Source organism: Gossypium arboreum, chromosome 9 (assembly GCF_025698485.1).
Source record: "Gossypium arboreum isolate Shixiya-1 chromosome 9, ASM2569848v2, whole genome shotgun sequence".
In the NCBI taxonomy this organism is placed as follows: domain Eukaryota; kingdom Viridiplantae; phylum Streptophyta; class Magnoliopsida; order Malvales; family Malvaceae; genus Gossypium; species Gossypium arboreum.
The window spans coordinates 81972993-81982819 of NC_069078.1; the positions used below are offsets into that span (position 1 = coordinate 81972993).

A 9827-nucleotide genomic window follows, 5' to 3' on the forward strand; every position below is an offset into this window, starting at 1 on the left:
GCTTCCTTATTCTAATTTGAGTTAATCAAGTCCTTAAATTATACTCTCTCTTTTTTATTTGTCAACGTTTAATCTATAATATATAATATATTTGGTGCATTTGTTGTGATCAAGATGACGAAGATGATAGGATAATTAACATTCTTTAATCATGTTTCTGTCGCACGTAAAAAGGGATAGATATCTTTTTAGGATTTATATTTAATTCGCTCACCATTTATTCATTGTACAATATTTATCAATGGATTCCCGGATTAGATGATGGTACAAAAATTCATGTAATTAGATCACCGACTAAATGATGACACAAAAGTTTTTAAAAATAAGTAATTGTGATTTTATTTTACTTTTAATAACAACAAAATTATATTAATTTATTAATAATAGATGATAGGAAAAAGAGATAAAATATTAAGGAAATTTTTGTATTTAGAGAACAATTGAATTTCCGCTCATTTATTAAAAGAATGAATAAATTAGTTTATATATATTTGAAATGTATAAATTAGTTTCTCCGTCCGATTAAAATGATTATGTGGAGCATTAATTTAAATGGTTAAATAAAAATTTTAAAACTTCAAAATATACATATGTAAAAGAATCTAAAAATTTACAAAAAATGGTCATTATTTTACAAACTTTCAAGTCCAAACCCAAAAATGGTCATTCTTTTACAAGATTTTCTTCCCTAATTTACAAAATTCAAAAAAAAATTCACATACTTGATTGAAGCCAAAAATAAATAAATAAAGAAAAACTTGGTTGAAGCAAAAAAAAAGAAAAATCAACTATTACTCACTTTCAAATTTCTCGTGTTTATGTTTTTGTTAATGTTTAATTTAACTTTCATTGCCCATACTTCCAATTAAAAGGTAGATAAAAAAAATATTTAATGTTTACTTTCTTTTGCTTTAGTGAATACTTATTTTTGTATATCCATTGTTTTCGTATCTTCTAATGGCATGTAATCATCGTTATAAAATTTCAATTACTTATTTTCGCATCCCCTTCATTGTTACAAACTTTCACATTTAAAGATCTTATTGTTAAATACCCTTAAAAGCTGTTTGAATGTTAAAAAAAAATTTAATTTAATATTTCTTATTTGGGTCTGTTATCTTATTCGGATCTGTTATTAAATCCGTAAGAGATGTTACATTACCAAAGAAATGACATGGGCTTGGTGATGGCTACATGTGTACAACAAGATTGGAAGATGGGTAATTCCTTTACAACAGAATTGCACTAGCTTGTAATCGGGCGCTTCATTTGACCACTAACTTGGGGTTTCCAAAGCATAAAATTAAAGGAGATTTCTTAAGCATGTAATCAAGAAACTCAAAACTAGTACATTTGACAGATTAACAAGCGAGCCTCTGGTGGAAGATGGTAAAGCTCTACTTCGAAGGTTTTACCATTACTGACTCTCTCATGTCTTTAGATAAAGTAATATGGTGGCTCGCAAACTAGCGAAAGAGGGATCGATGCAGGACTATGGCCAACATTGATGGAAAAAGGAACTCAAATAGTTGCACCCATAGTTCTCAGCAAGTAAGTAACCCCGGAACCTAAGGAAAAGAGTGAAGTTGATGATGCATGGGTGGATTAAAATTTATTAAATTAATTTCATTAAAGTTGTTAATTTTTAAGTTTAGAAAATTAAACGATTTGCAATATATTTTTGGATGGATCCATGCATTTTTAATTTGAGATGTCTTCATATCGATGAAAAAATTATCTCTTAGCTTCTAAACGCACATTAAATTTCAAGTTTGAGAGCTCAAGATACAGCCGTTTTGGTGAAGAATACGCAAACAAAATTTTCTAGATGTGATTAAAGTGATAATAATGAGTTTTAGACTTTAGTTAGCTTTTAAATTGAGTTCAATTTTAAAACTTAAATTTAATTATATATAACCCAATAATATATTTATTAAGTTCCTATTTTAGAGATTTATTCATTTCAAATTCTTTAAATATTTCAAACTAATTTAGCTTTAAGGAAGGGTTGTTTCCTTATTTTTCAAGTAGTTTAGGTCTATACATATGGTATTATGTTTTCTATAGCCACCATAGATGTATTTGCTTGACTTTTTTGTTTTCAATAAAATACTCTAAGGGATCTTTTCATACAAACTAGTTTCTTTCATTTTTCTTGATAGAACTTTTGTTTCAATTCTTTAAGATTGTAGAGGAGGTTCATCATAATTCCAGCTTGCGTAATTCAAGTCAATTGGGAGGGTTGATTAAAGACCAATATAGTTCTTTCTTTGTTTGTGTAAGTCCAATAAAGGAGGCTAGGTTATCTATCCAACTATTTGTTATCAACTAGTGGCGAAGCTAGGGGGTTGGCAAAGGTCTGGTCCCTCTAAAATGATTTTTTTTTATTTAGGCCCTTTTATAATTTATAAAATTTTAAATTGGTAATAGTAAATTTCACTTTGGCCCCTCAAAATGATAAAAATTGATTCAATCCTTAAAAATTATAAAGATATAGACTATTGAAATGATAAAATACATTTTTACTATCATAAAAATATACAATTTAATTCTAACTCCCCCCTAAAAATTTTTTTTGGCTTTGCCCTTGCGATCAACACTATTTATCTTCTTTCTTCTTTTCATCAATCATTCAATCATCTTTTGTTTCTTTTCTTTAGTTCTCTAATTATTTATTTTGTATTGATTTATTATCTGATTTTTGTTGGAAATTTTCATATTTGAACCCAATAACTTTGGTCTATAAGCTACTCTTGCAAAAAGTTACTTAGGTTGTAATAAAAAGTTATAAACTTCGAGTTGATTGTTCTGGCTCTTAAAGTTTAATCTCGAGTTTCTGCATCATTTGGTGTTAGAGTCTAGGTGTCGAAACCATTCTTTTGAAAACGGGGATCGACTTTGTTTGAAAGTGAAAATTAAAACGGAAGTCGCCACCAATCTTTTATCAGGTGTGATCGGATCACCTTTGTTTTAATAAATCAATTTAGTTTACTAAAACAGGGCCTTTGGTCTACGAAACTTGAGAGAATGAGTTCGGGAGTCGGTTACGTGCGAGGAAAGATTAGCACCCTTGACACGCCCCAAAAATTGGTACCGAATTGATTAGTTAGTGTCTTAATGTCGAAAATTAAAAATCGGGAAGGGACTTGAAATACGATCTTTCTATTAATACTGATTTTAAAATTCTTGAATTAGCTTAAATTGATTTGTTTAAAGATTTCCTTATCTCGAGATATCAGAGTTTCACATCCCGTAAGTTAGGACACAATACCATGAATTCTCGAGCACAAGGTCGTCTTTTAATTTAAATTAGAAATCTGTGTATTTCAAAACTCAAAAGGATATTTAGCTATTTAGAACCAACAAGAGAACCGAAACCCCGTAAGTTAGGGCACAATTCTTCGATGTTCCAAAATGCGAAACATTGCCTTATTTATTGAAATTAGTAAAAACATGAATAAAAATCTTTAAAGTAATGAACTACATAATGATATAAAATATGCGGGAGACAAAAATAAACGAGTTGGAAATACATTGAAACAAATAATAAATATGACAACAATATTAAAACAATAACAATGCATGCGATATATTAAACGTAATAATAGTATCCAATGTGAAATAAAACAACGAATATATACATAATAAAGATATTAAGAGTATGTACGTAAAATATATATATATATATATATATATATATTTATAAATAGTAATAGTGTTAGAAATATACTATATATAGTGTTTGAAGTATATACATAAAATAGTGAAAATATAACTAGTAATGTTAAGATATATAAAATATATACATATGTATAAAATAGATATTAAAAAAATATGTACATAACATATATGAATATATATAATAATATTAAAATAAAATAATAAGTGATAATAGTGAAAATAATAGGTATAGTAATAAATATGATAATGTATGAAAATAATACTATATATAAAAGTATGTATATACTCATATAATAAAATATATGTACTAGTATTAACAATAAATATAATAGGGATAAAATAGATATAATAATAATACGTACAAAATATGGTATTAAAAAGCATATTACATATATGTATATAACATAATATTTATATATGTACATAAGATGATATAAAAATATATACATGGAACAACATAAGAATTATATGTAACTAATAACATTAAAATATATATATAACATATAAAATAAATATAATATATATTAGAAATGATAATAATATAAAACTATTCATACGCTATATAAATACATACATATATATATAAATAATAATGATATTAGAAATATATATAAAATAGTATAAAAGATGTATAACTAATAATGTTAAAATATATACACAATAATATATATAACATACATTATTGAAAACATATATACATAATATATACGAAAAATATATAGATATACATAATATAATATTAAAATATTTACATAATACATAAATATTAGGGATAAAAACGACTAATAATAATGCTACATAAGTATATACATAAAGATATTAAAACATATACATATATATATAAAAATAAAAAATATACACTAATCTATAGTAATCATGATAATAATAATATTAAAATATAAAAAGTAAATATAATAAAGATATTAAAATAAAGTAATAAATTAACAACATATATAAATATATATATACATATACGTATGTAAAATATACATTACTACATAGTAATATTAATAATAGTAATAGATTGATATTAGTAACAATAATAATAATAGGAAACAACAGTATAAATAATAGCAAAAATGATAAAATTAACTAATTTAATGACAAAATAGCTAAACCATAAAAAAAGATTAAATCGAAATTAAAATAGAAAGTTTGGGGCGAATTCGCAATAAAAACAAAAAGAAAGGACTTGATTGGACGCACACAAAATAGATGAGGGCTAAAAACACAATTATTCCTCCCCTCAAAACACAACACAACAAAAGGGACTAAATCACAAAGCGTTACATACTTTGTGGCCAAATTAAAAAAACTGAAAAAGTACTTGATTGTAAAAGCATGAAAAAGCGGAGGGGCTAAAAGTGCAATTAGCCCCTCCAATGAAAAACACGCGGATCCTTGGAGCGGGCCGGGTCAATAAATGGGTTAGGCCAAAACGGCGTCGTTTTGGGGTTTAAAGGCCAACCCCAAAACGACGTCGTTTTGGGGGGCTATAAAAGGGCTAAAATTTGTAAAAAAATCATTTGGTGAGGAGAGAAAGAAAAAAAGAGAGAGAAGGGAGGGGGAAGGAGATTTTTGGCCATGGGCCGGTCACTGGCCGATCGCCGGACCACCTTCGCCAAGATCGGCGCAAACCACACAGTGTCTGATGGTAGGAAAAGGTAATTTTTCCTCTTTTTTTTATGTTTTAAAATATTATTTTTATTTCTATTTATGTATTTAGATAGGAAAGAAAAAAAAATTCGAAAATGAACAAAAAATAAAAATAAAAAAATAGTAGATTCACCTTAGGGTTTGATTTGATTCGATGATATTGCACTGTTTTGGTATTTTGAAATTATTCTTGTATTTTAACCTACTAGTATTGATGCAAAAAAAAATCCTCTTTGTATTGATAGCCAAAATTTTTTTTTTTTTCTTCTTTCTTTTACATGATTTTTGAATGGCTTTTTATAGCCATCTTTTACATGATTTTCTATTATTTCTTTTTCTATTTCTTTTGTAGGTGATGGTGGCAGACAATGGATATCAAAAATGGGAGGAAAATGGGGCAAGTAGGAAAGTGGCTAGGTGGCTAGGGTTTCTTCCTTTCTCTTTTTGCTGGAAAATGTTTAGTACTAGTGGGCTAGGTTTAGGGTTTGTGAGTTGGGTATGTAATAGACCATTGGGTTTGGGCTGTTTAACAATTGGGTTATTTGTAAATGGACTGGGCCAAAATTGGCTTATAACAGCCGCCCCTCTTTGCTCATTATCATGTAACGGGAATAGAGCAAAGACATAAAGAAAGGCCAATTTTTCCCTGTCTTGCCAAGTATTGATTTCTCTGGTGCTCTTCTTGTTCAGGTAGTCTCATACTAGTCCACCGCATCTTGTAGCTTTGGTTCAATCCACTGCATCTTCTGACATATGCCTTGTAGCTTCAACCTACTCCGATGTAGTTTCAAGGGTATGAAATTTGTGGCTTCGATCTGCTTCACTGTAACTTCTAAAAGGTGAGATCTACAACTTCAGTCTGCTCTTTTATCGCTTCAGTGAGATAAGGTTTGTAGTCTTTTCTTCTACGACTTCAAGGGAACAAAATCCGATGCCTTCAATCAGCTCCAATCTTTATTCTTTACTCAGCATGTGATCCTGATTTAAACTCATTTCTCGCAATAGAATTGATTCCGTAGAAATAGTCATTAAAAACAGAAATTAAAAAAAATAGCTCAGCACGTGAGCAAAGGCTCAACTCACTTCTCGCAATATGAGTTGATTTTTGAAAACAGAATTTGCAAAATAGATTTTAAAAATATCTCGACATGTGACCCGAGGCTCAACTCACCTCTCGTAATATGAGTTGATTTTTGAAAAGCATAAATTTAAAAAAACATTAATTGAAAATATCTCAGCGTGCCCCGAGGCTCAACTCACCTCTCGCAATATGAGTTGATTTTTGAAAAACATAAATTGAACAGAAATTGAAAATACCTCAACGTGTCTTAAGGCTCAACTCATTTCTCGCAATATGAGTTGAGTTTTGAAACAAAAATTAACAATGCCTTAGCGTGTCCCGAGGCTCAACTCACCTCTCACAATATGAGTTGATTTTTTTGAAAAGCATAAATTAAAAAACATTAATTGAAAATACCTCGGCATATGATCCTGAGGCTCAATTCACCTCTAGCAATATGAATTGATTTTTGAAAAACATAAATTGAAAAACTGAAATTGTAAATACCTCGACATGTGACCTGACGTTCAACTCACCTCTCGCAATATGAGTTGATTTTTTTGATGAACAGAAATTAAAACTACCTCAGCGTGTCCTGAGGTTCAACTCACCTCTCGCAGTATGAGTTGATTTTTTTGAAAAAATAGATTGAAAATACCTCAACGTGTCTTGAGGCTCAACTCACCTCTCGCAATATGAGTTGATTTTTTTGAAACAGAAATAAAAAATATCAAAATACCAAAAGATGTCAACTGGTGGAACTTAGGTGTCTTTTCCTTTGATTCAGTACAGCTATCATCACATCCTCTCGCTCTACTGGAGTACCTGTAGATGTCATGCATAACGTTATCATGATATGCATATGTTTGTCTTAAATGCCTTTATGCCTACATGATTATGCTACGCGCCTTTGGCGGTTTGTCTTATGTCCTCTTTCGTCATGATTTTTGATGATATGTGTTCATTGCTTTGACTCTTGACTTTCTATTTAGGCCCTGTACCCATCCTCAAGCTTCATGAGTAATCTACATTTTTCAGATATCACTCTTTTGCCCTTGGTTGAACTTTGTCCTTGCGTTGAGGCTCTTATGCTTATCAAGTTCTTATCCAGGTAATGCTTAACATTTCTTTTGTTTAGAGTATGTCATTTCACTATTTATCATGAAAATAAACGACATAATGAGGTGCATGAAAATGGTCAGGTAGGGACAAAGGGATACCTCACATTTATTTCTTTCAAACGTGGCAAATAAAGAAAGTTAACCAATGATAATGAGAAAGTGTCATAAAGAGAAAACGGATCGCATTCAATAGATACAGATGCTCTAGATATTCAACACACGAACTCTTCCACGTTTCTTATCAAGAATCTTTTCTAGCATGGCTTCTTGCGTAGAAGATTTCGAGCTACTGAAAAATGTTTCAAATGCTGTAGTTTCACTGTTTAACCCACCATTCAACCGCCCTGCTCTTTAAGCTCAGGTTTGCTTCATTAAAATGCCCTTTCGGGTTTTTATCTTAATTTTTTGTGTTAATCAAGATGCCCTTTTTGGGTTTTCACCTTAATCCCCCTTTTTTTTTAGGCATAATATGTAACATTCCAAAATAGGGCCTAAACGGAACAGTGGTTGCGAAACCACAAATTCAGGGTAAAAAAAAATAAAATAAAAAATATTTTATTATTATTTTGAGGTTCATGGTATGATTACATGATTGTGTGAAAATTTCGTGATAAAATTCTATGCATAAAGTGATTAAATTGAGGTTAGGGACTAAATCGAATAATTTGCAAAACTTGCATTCTAGAAGTTTTTAGTATGAAATTATTTTGGAATATTAATTAGGAGATCTTAAATGGTAATTTGACCAATTTTAAGTTCATGGACAAAATTAGGACATGGAAGGAATTTTTGAAAGTTTAGTAAGGAGGGGCATTTTGGTCATTTGGTTATTAACATTAATAAAAAGGCTTAATCGGTAAAAATACCTAATAGTCATAAGTACATGTTAGTGTGTGAATTTGATGTTGCCATAGAAGGGAAAAATGATCAGCATGTCATAAAACATAAGAAAATAGGATGAAGTTTAATTTACGAGCCTTGGGGCAAAAGTGCAAATATGTGAAAGTTTAGGGGCAAAAATGTAATTTTGCCAAAATTTGAGTAAAGGGTTGTTTTGATAAATGTTGATATTAAATAAGCTAAATTTGCTATTATAGATCAAGAAGAGCGAAATTCGAGAGTAGATCGGGGAAAAGAAAAAGTAAAGGACTAAATTGTAAAGTTTAGTCACATTTTGTATCGAGGTAAGTTTACAGTAAATAAATGCAATATTCTTTTATTTTACATTATTATTGTTAATTTCCAGCATTTATATATTATGTTATGAAAATATTTAAAGTCGAATTTAAGGTGAAGTGACAGAGGAAAAGTGTTAGAAAGCCGGTTGAACCCTAGGAATTTTAGGATATTAGGGTTGACAGACGAAACGAAAATGAGCCATGTAAGTCCATATTAGAAATATGGCTTTGGAGACAGGATTGAGCCATGTAAGTCCATATTATATATGGCATTGGAGACAGGAATAATTCATGTAAGTCCATGTCAAAGACATGGCATTGGCAGGATATTGATAGACAGGAACGACCCTAGTATCCTTAGTATTCCGAGTGGTTCAACGGGTCAGGATACTAGTTAAATTACAGTGAATTAACAGCAAAGGAAAAGTAGATTATAGTTATGAAAAAGGAAAGGTCAGGTAAGAAAGAAGGTAAGGGAATAAAGAAGAAGATAGAAATTGAGAAGTAAAGAAATTTATGATGTTAGATGATATTATGCATAATTATCCATTATGTTGAATGTTGTGATTTATTTGCTTGTAAGCTTACTAAGCCTAGTGCTTAATCTCTTTATTTTCTTCTTCTTATAGTACTTATCTAGTCACTCGGGGATCGAAGGAAATGTCGGAGGCCGATCACACTATCAAAGAAATAACTCGGTATAACTAGACGTTTTGTTTTGGGTATGGCATGTATAGAAACTTAGCTACTTTTGGTATAATATGAATAATGAATGATGTGTAAATACTTGCTAGTGATTAGCTAAGAAAATAGCTGATGATATACATGTTTATTAATATGTATGATTGAATGATGATTATCACATGAAAATTATGAAAATGTGAAAGTAACCTAAAACAGATTCAAGTAATGAAATGATGTAACTTTGAAAAATCACTAAAATTGTAGAAACATAGTTTGAAGATGAATAATATATTAAATTAAAGCTTATTATGTATATTTTCTTATGGAATAAGCAAAACAGGTAAAAGTATTATATTTTATGATATATCTGAGTTTTAGTGAAACAGGGTCAGAGCAATTTCTGGATCCCCTGTTTCAACTTTGGAAATTCACCATAAATTGTACAAA

The 9827-nt window shown here is 29.7% G+C and overlaps 1 long non-coding RNA gene across 1 annotated transcript; it reads left to right on the plus strand.

Annotated features, from left to right (window-relative positions):
• Window positions 1-8445: 8445 nt before the first annotated feature.
• Window positions 8446-9532, plus strand: LOC128280722 (uncharacterized). Its single transcript, XR_008270848.1, has 2 exons — window positions 8446-8702; window positions 9326-9532. It is a non-coding gene; the product is annotated as an uncharacterized LOC128280722 (long non-coding RNA).
• The last annotated feature ends 295 nt before the right edge of the window (window positions 9533-9827 follow it).